Source organism: Oncorhynchus masou, unplaced genomic scaffold (genome assembly GCF_036934945.1).
Source record: "Oncorhynchus masou masou isolate Uvic2021 unplaced genomic scaffold, UVic_Omas_1.1 unplaced_scaffold_3466, whole genome shotgun sequence".
Lineage (NCBI taxonomy): Eukaryota > Metazoa > Chordata > Actinopteri > Salmoniformes > Salmonidae > Oncorhynchus > Oncorhynchus masou.
The window spans coordinates 26,154-38,484 of record NW_027009875.1 but is presented as its reverse complement, the minus strand read 5'-3'; the positions used below and the strand labels follow the sequence as shown (position 1 = coordinate 38,484).

The window sequence follows — 12,331 nt, the reverse complement described above, 5'->3', positions numbered from 1 at the left end:
ATGTATCTACTGTATTCTATCCTATTCTACTGTATTCTATTCTACTATATCTTAGTCTCGTTACTCATCTCATATGTATATACTGTATTCTGTTCTATTCTACTGTATTCTATTCTACTGTATCTTAGTCTATGCATTACTCATCTCATATGTATCTACTGTATTCTATCCTATTCTACTGTATTCTATTCTACTGTATCTTAGTCTATGCATTACTCATCTCATATGTATCTACTGTATTCTATCCTATTCTACTGTATTCTATTCTACTGTATCTTAGTCTATGCATTACTCATCTCATATCTATATACTGTATTCCATTCTATTCTACTGTATCTTAGTCTATGCATTACTCATCTCATATGTATCTACTGTATTCTGTTCTATTCTACTGTATTCTATTCTACTGTATCTTAGTCTATGCATTACTCATCTCATATGTATCTACTGTATTCTATCCTATTCTACTGTATTCTATTCTACTGTATCTTAGTCTATGCATTACTCATCTCATATGTATCTACTGTATTCTATCCTATTCTACTGTATTCTATTCTACTGTATCTTAGTCTATGCATTACTCATCTCATATGTATCTACTGTATTCTATCCTATTCTACTGTATTCTATTCTACTGTATCTTAGTCTATGCATTACTCATCTCATATGTATCTACTGTATTCTATCCTATTCTACTGTATTCTATTCTACTGTATCTTAGTCTATGCATTACTCATCTCATATGTATATACTGTATTCTATCCTATTCTACTGTATTCTATTCTACTGTATCTTAGTCTATGCATTACTCATCTCATATGTATCTACTGTATTCTATCCTATTCTACTGTATTCTATTCTACTGTATCTTAGTCTATGCATTACTCATCTCATATGTATCTACTGTATTCTATCCTATTCTACTGTATTCTATTCTACTGTATCTTAGTCTATGCATTACTCATCTCATATGTATATACTGTATTCTATCCTATTCTACTGTATTCTATTCTACTGTATCTTAGTCTATGCATTACTCATCTCATATGTATCTACTGTATTCTATCCTATTCTACTGTATTCTATTCTACTGTATCTTAGTCTATGCATTACTCATCTCATATGTATCTACTGTATTCTATCCTATTCTACTGTATTCTATTCTACTGTATCTTAGTCTATGCATTACTCATCTCATATGTATATACTGTATTCTATCCTATTCTACTGTATTCTATTCTACTGTATCTTAGTCTATGCATTACTCATCTCATATGTATCTACTGTATTCCATTCTATTCTACTGTATCTTAGTCTATATAGTCTTGCCGCTCCAACATTGCTCGTCCAAATATTTATAAATTATTAATTCCATTCCTTGATAACATCTCAGGTGAAACCATAGCATCAGGGCTTTCGAGAACCTAAGTACATCTCAGTTGAAACCAAAGCATCAGGGCTTTCCAGAACCTAAGTACATCTCAGGTGAAGCCATAGCATCAGGGCTTTCCAGAACCTAAGTACATCTCAGGTGAAACCATAGCATCAGGGCTTTCCAGAACCTAAGTACATCTCAGGTGAAACCATAGCATCAGGGCTGTCCAGAACCTAAGTACACCTCAGGTGAAACCATAGCATCAGGGCTTTCCAGAACCTTAGTACATCTCAGGTGAAACCATAGCATCAGGGCTTTCCAGAACCTAAGTACATCTCAGGTGAAACCATAGCATCAGGGCTTTCCAGAACCTAAGTACATCTCAGGTGAAACCAAAGCATCAGGGCTTTCCAGAACCTAAGTACACACTCTGACACACACACACACACATCACAAAAAACATACGCTTACACAATACTGAAGGGTTAATGAACAAGTGAGTGAGCGATTAAATACATGAATGAGCCCATTGGGGAGTTGCAGTGATGAGCCAAGGTCGTAATTCAGGGAGAAAATGGGGTAAAAAATACACTTGTGGCCATATCACCCTGAACATGCCTGATCTCGTCTGATCTCGGTGGCTGAGCAGGGTTGGGGCTGGTTAGTACTTGGATGGGAGACCACCTGGGAATGCCAGGTGCTGTAAGCTCTAAACCAGGGCTGTCAACCCTCTTCCTGGAAATCTAGAGTCCTGGGGTTTTCAGTCCACACCTGGTTTTACTTATTAGCTGCTCAACAAGACCTTAACTAGCTGAATTAGGGTTGGACTGAAAACCTACAGGATAGTAGACCTCCAGGAAGAGGGTTGGGAGAGCCCTGCTCTAAACAATAAAAAAAATGCATGAATAACCAGAAGTGAAGTTAAAAATAGGTTGGAATGAGTAGAAAAGTATAGGACATTTTAGTAGAAAATAACATTTGTTTTTTGATTGGGATGGGACCGGGAGCTGTCACTGAGAGATGATCCTAACAGCGTTTACTGTGGAAGCTCTTGAGTCAGGTAAAGGGGTCTACACAGTCTTTGCAAAGAGAGCTGACAGATCAAATCAAATTTTGTTGGTCACATATAATCTCAGCAACAAAAGGAACGTCACTTTTTCAGGACCCTGTCTTTCAAAGATATTTCGTACAAATCCAAATAACTTCACAGATCTTTATTGTAAAGGGATTAAACACTCTTTTCCATGCTCGTTCAATGAACCATAAACAATTAATGAACATGCACCTGTGGAACGGTCGTTAAGACACAAACAGCTTGCAGACGGTAGGCAATTAAGGTCACAGTTATGAAAACACTAAAGAGACCTTTCTACGGATTCTGAAAAACACCAAAAGAAAGAAGCCATGGTCCCTGCTCATCTGCGTGAGCGTGCCTTAGGTATGCTGCAAGGAGGCATGAGGACTGCAGATGTGGCCGGGGCAATACATTTCAATGTCCGTACTGTGAGACGCCTAAGACAGCGCTACAGGAAGACAGAACGGACAGCTGATCGTCCTCACAGTGGCAGACCACGTGTAACAACACCTGCACAGGATCGGTACATCCGAACATCACACCTGCGGGACAGGTACAGGATGGCAACAATAACTGCCTGAGTAACACCAGGAATTCACAATCCCTCCATCAGAGGGCTTGTAGTGTCACGTTCTGACCATAGTTCTGTTATTTTATCTTTGTTTTAGTATGGTCAGGGCGTGAGTTGGGGTTGGCAGTCTTTGTTTGTTTTTCTATGTTGGTTTGTGAGTTCGGCCTAGTATGGTTCTCAATCAGAGGCAGCTGTCAATTGTTGTCCCTGATTGAGAATCATACTTCGGTAGCCTGGGTTTCACTTTTGGTTTGTGGGTGTTTGTCTTCCGTGTCAGTGTTTTGTCGCCACACTGGACTGTTTCGTTAATTTCACGTTTATTGTTTTGTATTTCGTAGTGTTCAGTGTATGTTTTAAAATAAACATTAAGAAGAGAAGAAGATCCTTTTGTAAGGCCTCACCAGACATCACCAGCGACGACGTCTCCTATGAACACAAACCAACCGTCGCTGGACCAGACAGGACTGGCAAAAAGTGCTCTTCACTGACAAGTCGCGGTTTTGTCTCACCAGGGGTGATGGTTGGATTCGCATTTATCGTCGAAGGAATGAGCGTTACACCAAGGCCTGTACTCTGGAGCGGGATCGATTTGGAGGTGGAGGGTCCGTCATGGTCTGGGGCGATGTGTCACAACACCATCGGACTGAGCTTGTTGTCATTGCAGGCAATCTCAATGCTGTTCGTTACAGGGAAGACATCCTCCTCCCTCATGTGGTACCCCTCCTGCAAGCTCATCCTGACATGACCCTCCAGCATAACAATGCCACCAGCTATACTGCTCGTTCTGTACGTGATTTCTGGCTAGACAGGAATTTCAGTGTTCTGCCATAGCCAGCGAAGAGCCCGGATCTCAATACCATTGAGCACGTCTGGGACGTGTTGGATTGGAGGGTGAGGGCTAGGGCCATTCTCCCCAGAAATGTCGGGGAACTTGCAGGTGCCTTGGTGGAAGAGTAGGGTAAAAAAAATTTTTTTTTTTGCTGAGTTCACGTGTTTAGCAGATGTTATTGTGGGTGTAGGGAAATGCTTGTGTTTTTAGCTTCAACAGTGCAGTAATATATAACAAGTAATATCTAACAATTTCACAACAATACACGCAATACACACAAATACAAAGTAAAGGAATGGAATTTAGAATATATAAATAATGGACAAGCAATGTCAGAGCAGCATAGACCAAGATACAGTAGAATAGAATACACTATATGCATATGAGATGAGTAATGCATAGACTAAGATACAGTAGAATAGAATACACTATATGCATATGAGATGAGTAATGCAAAATATGTAAACATTATTAATATGTTCCAGTGTTCCAATATTAATGTGTTCCAGTGTTCCATTATTAATGTGTTCCCCTGTTCCATTATTAAAGTGGCCAGTGATTTTGTGACAATAACTCAGTAACGCAGAGGTGATAACGCAGAGGTGAGGGTAAATACAGAATGTTTACTGAAGACTTCACAGAAAAAAAAACAAAGCAAGAGTACTACACAAAACAAGAGACCTGAGCAACTGGCCCAGTCCACCAAGGACTCCACTAAACCAATACGCCCATTCAGGCTCACCTGGACACTAGAAAACATAGGGATGCCCTCCACTGGCACCCTCAGGGAGTACACTCCAAGATGACATCTAACCTGTGACAGATTTCAAGTCTATGTATATAGGGCAGCACATCTAATCTAAAAGAACTTCACTGGACTCTATGTAAACTGGAAACCATATATCCTGAGGTTGCATTTATTATAGCTGGGGATTTTAACAAAGCTAATTTGAGAACAAGGTTACCTAAATTCTACCTAAAGGCAGAAACTAAAACAGGTGCTTAGGTCTATCCAATTCTGGTCTGAACGTTCGGAATCCACACTTCAAGATTGCTTTGATCACGTGGACTGGGATATGTTCCTGGTAGCCTCAGACAACAACATGGAAGTATACTCTGACTCGGTGAGTGAGTTTATTAGGAAGTGCATTGGATATGTTGTACCCACTGTGACTATTAAAACCTTTCGCTAACCAGAAACTGTGGTAGCATTTGCGCATAACTGAAAGCACAAACCATCGCATTTAATCAGGGCAAGGCGACTGGAAACATGACTGAATACAAACAGTGTTCTATTCCCTCCACAAACAGTATTATAGTATTATTATAGTATTAGTATTATAGCATTTAATCATGGCAAGGTGACTGGAAACATGACTGAATACAAACAGTATTATAGTATTATTATAGTATTAGTATTATAGTATTATTATAGTATTAGTATTATAGTATTATTATCTAACAGTATTATAGTATTATTATAGTATTAGTATTATAGTATTATTATAGTATTAGTATTATAGTATTATTATAGTATTAGTATTATAGTATTGTTATAGTATTAGTATTATAGTATTATTATCTAACAGTATTATAGTATTATTATAGTATTAGTATTATAGTATTGTTATAGTATTAGTATTATAGTATTGTTATAGTATTAGTATTATAGTATTATTATAGTATTAGTATTATAGTATTATTATAGTATTAGTATTATAGTATTGTTATAGTATTAGTATTATAGTATTGTTATAGTATTAGTATTATAGTATTATTATAGTATTAGTATTATAGTATTATTATAGTATTAGTATTATAGTATTATTATAGTATTAGTATTATAGTATTATTATAGTATTAGTATTATAGTATTATTATAGTATTAGTATTATAGTATTATTATCTAACAGTATTATAGTATTATTATAGTATTAGTATTATAGTATTATTATAGTATTAGTATTATAGTATTATTATAGTATTAGTATTATAGTATTGTTATAGTATTAGTATTATAGTATTATTATAGTATTAGTATTATAGTATTATTATCTATTCCCTCCACAAGGAAATCAAAGAAGCAAAGTGTCAGTATAGAGACAAAGTAGATGTCATGCATAGGTGTAATAGGTGGCAGGGAAGTCAGGCGCAGGAGAGTCAAATAGAGTGTAAAATGGAGTCTTTTAATAAAGTTCACGGAGTATGCTTGGCAGAAGTCGTGACAGTAGAGTCGCAATTCAACGGCTCAAACATGAGACGTATGTGGGTCTCCAGACAATCACGGAAAAAAAAGGAAAACCAGCCCCGTCGTGGACATCAACGTCTCGCTCCCAGACAAATTAAACAACTTCTTTGCGCGCTTTGAGGACAATACAGTGCCCCCGACAAGGCCCGACGTGAGTAAAACATTTAAGTGATAACCCTCGCAAGGCTGCAGGCCCAGATGGCATCCCTAGCCGCGTCCTCAGAGAATGTGCAGACCAGCTGGCTGGTGTTTACGGACATATTCAATCAATCCCTATCCTAGTCTGCTGTTCCCACATTCTTCAAGATGACCACAATTGTTCCTGTTCCTAGGAAAGCTAAGGTAACTGAACTAAATTACTATCACCCCGTAGTACTCACTTCTGTCATCGTGAAGTGCTTTGAGAGTCTAGTCACCTCCACCCTACCTGATACCCACTCCAATTTGCTTTCCGCTCCAATAGGTCCACAGACGATGCAATCGCCGTCAGACTGCACACTGCCCTCTCCCATCTGGACAAGAGGAATACCTACGTAAGAATGCCGTTCATTGACTGCAGCTCAGCATTCAATGCCATAGTACCCTCCAAACTCATCATTAATTAAGCTTGAGACCCTGGGTCTTGACCCCACCCTGTGCAACTGGGTCCTGGACTTCCTGATGGGCCTCCCCCAAGTGGGGAAGTCCCACTTCACCCCCAGGTGGTTAAGGTAGGAAACAACATCTCCACCCCGCTAATCCTCAACACTGGGGCCCCTCAAGGGTGCGTTCTCAACCCTCTCCTGTACTCCCTGTTCACCCATGACTGCATGGCTATGCCCTCAACTCAATCATCAAGTTTGCAGACGACACTGCAGCTTTATTACCAATAACTTTGAGACAGCCTACACTGAAGGCCCTTGGAGTGTGGTGTCAGGAAAATAACCTCTCAGTGAACGTCAACAAAACAAAAGGAGATGATCATGGACTTCAGGAAACAGCAGAGGGAGCACCCCCGGTCCACATTGACTGGACAGTAGTGGAGAAGGTGGAAAGTTTTAAGTTCCTCAGCGTACACATCACAGACAAACTGAAATGGTCCACCCACACAGACAGCATAGTGAAGAAGGAGCAACAGCGCCTCTTCAACCTCAGGAGGCTGAAGACATTTTTCTTGTCATCTAAATCTCTCACAAACTTCTACAGATGCACAATCGAGAGCATCCTGTCGGGCTGTATCACCTCCTGGTACGGCAACTGCACCGCCTAACGCATCACCTGGGGCAAAGTACCTGCCCTCCAGGACAGCACAGGAAGGCCTAAAAGACCCAGCTGTCATCCAGAAGGCAAGTTCAGTACAGGTGCATCAAAGCTGGGACCGAGAAAATGAAAAACTGTTTTTTTCTCAAGGCCATCAGACTGTTTAAAACTTCTTATGGCTGCAATCCCGTTAACGGGATCGATATGCCAACAGCCAGTGAAAGTGAAGGGCGCCAAATTCAGAACAACAGAAATCTCATAATTAAAATTCCTCAAACATACAGGTATCTTATACCTTTTTAAAGGTAATCTTGTTGTTAATCCCACCACAGTGTCTGATTTCAAATAAGATTTTCAGCGAAAACACCACAAACGATTATGTTAGGTCACCACCAAGCCACAGAAAAAACAGCCATTTTTCCAGTAAAATGAATCACTAACCTTTGATGATCTTCATCAGATGACACTCATAGGACTTCATGTTACACAATACATGTATGTTTTGTTTGATGAAGTTCATATAAAAAAATCTGAGTTTACATTGGCGCGTTACGTTCACTAGTTCCAAAAACACCTAATGATTTTGCATACCCACATCGATTCAACTTAAATACTCCTCATAAATGAAGATCATAATACAAGTTACACACATGGAATTATAGATATACCTCTCCTTAATGCAACTGCTGTGTCAGATTTCAAAAAAACATTACGGAAAAAGCAAAGCATGCAATAATTTTGGAGTCAACATAAACCAGAAATTACATGATAAATGTTCCCTTACCTTTGATGATCTTCATCAGAATGCACTCCCAGGAATCCCAGGTCTACAATAAATGCTTGATTTGTTCGATAATGTCCATTATTTCTGTCCAATTAGCTACTTTTGTTAGCGCGTTTGGTACACCTATCCAAACGCTAGTGCTGGTCGACCATTAATGTCCATTATTTCTGTCCAATTAGCTACTTTTGTTAGCTTTTGCTGGTGCTGGTCGACCATTAATGTCCATTATTTCTGTCCAATTAGCTACTTTTGTTAGTTTGGTACACCTATCCAAACGCTGGTGCTGGTCGACCATTAATGTCCATTATTTCTGTCCAATTAGCTACTTTTGTTAGCGCGTTTGGTACACCTATCCTAACACTGGTGCTGGTCGACCATTAATGTCCATTATTTCTGTCCAATTAGCTACTTTTGTTAGCGCGTTTGGTACACCTATCCAAACGCTGGTGCTGGTCGACCATTAATGTCCATTATTTCTGTCCAATTAGCTACTTTTGTTAGCGCGTTTGGTACACCTATCCAAACGCTGGTGCTGGTCGACCATTAATGTCCATTATTTCTGTCCAATTAGCTACTTTTGTTAGCGCGTTTGGTACACCTATCCAAACGCTGGTGCTGGTCGACCATTTCTTCGGACAAAAACTTCAAAAAGTTATATTACAGGTCGAAGAAACTAAAATTTCAAACTAAGTACAGAATCAATCATTAGGAAGTTTTTATCATACATCTTCAATAAAGTTCCAACCGGAGAATTACTTTGTGTCTTGAGGAGGAACGGAACGCAGGAAAATATCATGTGGTATGCGCGTGACCGGGAAATGGCTCTCTGCTAGTAGCCTGACTCATTCCCCTTTTATTCAGTCCCACAACATAGTAGAAGCCTCATTCAATTTTCTATAGACGGTTGACATCTAGTGGAAGCCCTAGGAATTGCAACTTGATCCATATCCCACTGTGTATTCAATAAGGGCTGGGTTGAAAATTGACCAACCTCAGATTTCCCAGTTCTGTTATACTCACAGTCATCATTCAAACAGTTTTATAAACTTCAGAGTGTTTTCTATCCAATACTAAAAATACTATGCATATATTAGCAACTGGGACTGAGGAGCAGGCCGTTTACTCTGGGCACCTCTGGGCACCTTTCAACCAAGCTATTCAATACTGCCCCAGCAGCCATAAGACGTTTTAACAGCTATCACTAACACAGAGAGACTGCTGCCAACATACAGACTGAAATCACTGGCGACTTCAATAAATGGATTTAATAATGATATCACTAGTCACTTTAACTAATGCCACTTTAATAATGTTTACGTATCGTGAAGAGCAGAGCTGTTTTCTTTTCGTTCATGTATTGAATACAGATTGCCCCGTCTACAATTTGATAGATTATTAACGTTTAAAAATACGTAATGTTGTATTACAAAAGTAGTTTGAAGTATTTTGGCAAAGTTTATAGGCAACTTTTGAAATATTTTGTAGTGACGTGGTTTTGTAAGCTGTTTTTTTCTGGATCAAACGGGCTTTGTAAATCGATATTTTCGATATATATGGACGGAATTAATTGAACTAAAGGACCAATTGTGATGTTTATCGGACATATTGGAGTGCCAACAAAAGAAGCTCATCAAAGGTAATGCATATTCTATATTTTATTTCAGCGTTTTGTGTAGCGCCTGCTACGCTAGCTCCTTTGTTTACTGCTGGTGCAGATGGGTGCAGGCTATCAAATAACAGCTTCTTACGCTTTTGCCAAAAAGCATTTTTATAATCTGACATATTGGCTGGATTCACAACGAGTGTAGCTTTAATTGAGTATCTTACATGTGTGATTTAACGAAAGTTTGAATTTTATAGCATTTTATTTGAATCTGGCGCTCTGCATTTCCCCTGGCAATTGGCCAGTTGAGACGCTAGCGTCTCCCCCATCCATAAGAGGTTTTTAACTGCCTGTTCAGGGGCAGAACAACATATTTGTACCTTGTCAGGTCAGGGATTTGAACTTGCAACCTTTCGGTTACTAGTCCAACACGTTTCGGTTACTAGTCCAACACTCTAACCACTAGGCTACCCTGCCGCCCCAATGTGTGCATGCCATTCAATTAAAAGAGATGCAGCTGGAAGCACGACGAAGGGAGATATATCTGGAAGTACTCTGAATCCAGTCAGGCCATCCTGCACCCTCAACAGAGTTTGATCTCGGTTGGAACAGCCGGCTTGTACCGCCTTTCAACGAAAAGGAGATGGACGTATATTTTACTCTGTTTGAGTGGATTTCCACATCCCTAAAAAGGCCACAAAATATTTGTTCACTGTTCCTCCAAAGTGTTCTTGTGGGAAAAGCTCAGGAAATGTACACCACTTTATCTCTTGACCAGAGTTCAGATTATGACAGTAAAGCTGTGAAGCTGATATCCTTCTTTTGATTGGTGGTTTATGACAGTAAAGCTGTGAAGCTGATATCCTTCTTTTGATTGGTGGTTTATGACCTGATTTTGATTGGTGGTTTACTCAAGAGGTATTAAAGAACTAGAGGATTTAAAGACACTCGGGCAGTTCAAGAATTGCCTTCGTGAAGGTGTTGCCTAAAACAACCTTCTCAAACAAAGCATCCAGTAGTTATCCACACCCCCTAGTCGACCAGTGAAGGGGGTGCCATTCAGTTTGGGAAATTATTTGGCTGGAGGGAAGGTCATGCCAAATCCTGTCATTTGTAAGGAATCCAGAGTAGAGGAAACTGATGGGTTATCAGAAATGTACCCTAGAGTGTTCCCAGTTCCCAGTTACAAGTGCTCTGTCTAAGAAAGTTGCAGGGAGAAAGTCTAGTGTTGAGGAGGATGTCAGTGATCCACGATGTTCGATCCATCTGAGGCGTTTATGTGTGATCCTGTTTCAGTCCCCTGAGTTGACCTCTCCTTTCGAAACACCAAAGGTGAGGGAGTTTGTAATTACAGTTACATTTCGACAAGAGATGCTGAGATATTGGACGTATGACCATATCCTGTGTAACTTCTTCCGGCCTGTTCTGAAACAGGATGTTGTGTTTCACTGTAAATCCTGTCACGTTTGCAACCTGAAGGGTAAAACGAACCAACCTGTATCGATTGTCACTTTGCGGCCTATTTCCTGCTTTTGACTAACCTTTCAGCAAGGTTCTGTTGGACTGTGTTGGTCCTTTGCCCAAAGCAAAGATTTTTAACCAGTTTGTCATGTGGCTGCCACTTGTTTGCCTGAGGCCATTGCACTGAGGAAAATCATGGCTCCCAGTATATTTAAGGTCCTGGTGAAATTATGTTCAATCTTTAGGTAGTGCAATCAGACCAAGTTTTGAATTTCAGGTCAAAGGCATGCACGTTCTCTTTCCCTTTCCTTCTGCTGAAGTCTGAATTTCTGTTACAGTGTTACCCATTTCCCCTCTAGTGCCTACCACTCAAAGTCTCAAGGTGCTTTTGAGAGATTTCATCAGACTTTGAAGTCTACGTTGAGAGCTCACTGCTTTGAGTTTGAGTAAGACTGGAATGAAGGGGTTCCTCTTGCGCTGTTTGCAGAGCGGTGGTGTCATGTCTTATTATGTCTGTTCCTGTCCTTTCTCTTCACTCTGTCTCTCTCTGCTGGTCTTATTAGGTTACCTTCTCTTTCTCCCCTTCTCCAGCTGTTCCACATCTCCCCTAACTAGCTCATTCACCCTTTCCCCACCTGTTCCCTCTTTTCCCTCTGATTAGGTCTCTATTTCTCTCTCTGTTCCTGCTACTTTCGGTGTCAGATTCTTGTTTGTGTTTTTCATGTCAGATGCAAGTTATCGTCTCGTTTGCTTCCACCTTGTCCTATCCTGTCGGAGTCTGCCTGGCAGGTGCATCCTGCACTCTACTAACTATCTTTTGTTCCATTGACAACGTCTGAAGAGGATCTATGCCATTCCTGTTTTTCATTAAAAGAACTCTGTTTTCTGTTAAAACCGCTTTTGGGTCTTCACTCAAGTACATAACAGGTGGGTTGTTCAGGAATCTCTCGGTTTTACTCTGAAATGTTTGGACATCATGTCAGAGGTCCTTTGGCTGAGAGAGAGTTGTTGCAGGACAATACCTTGAACAACGAAAACAAATCTGTTTGGAGCACCTTAGTGTTTTTTTTTATACAGATTGCACCACACCTGTGAGTTGGCCAGTGAGAATCTGGTGAACTGGCGCAAATGAAAATTAAAGTTCGG

The 12,331-nt window shown here is 39.9% G+C and overlaps 1 pseudogene; it reads left to right on the top strand.

Moving 5' to 3' along the window:
• The first annotated feature begins 1,965 nt into the window (after window positions 1-1,965).
• LOC135534476 (5S ribosomal RNA) lies at window positions 1,966-2,084 on the top strand (annotated as a pseudogene).
• The last annotated feature ends 10,247 nt before the right edge of the window (window positions 2,085-12,331 follow it).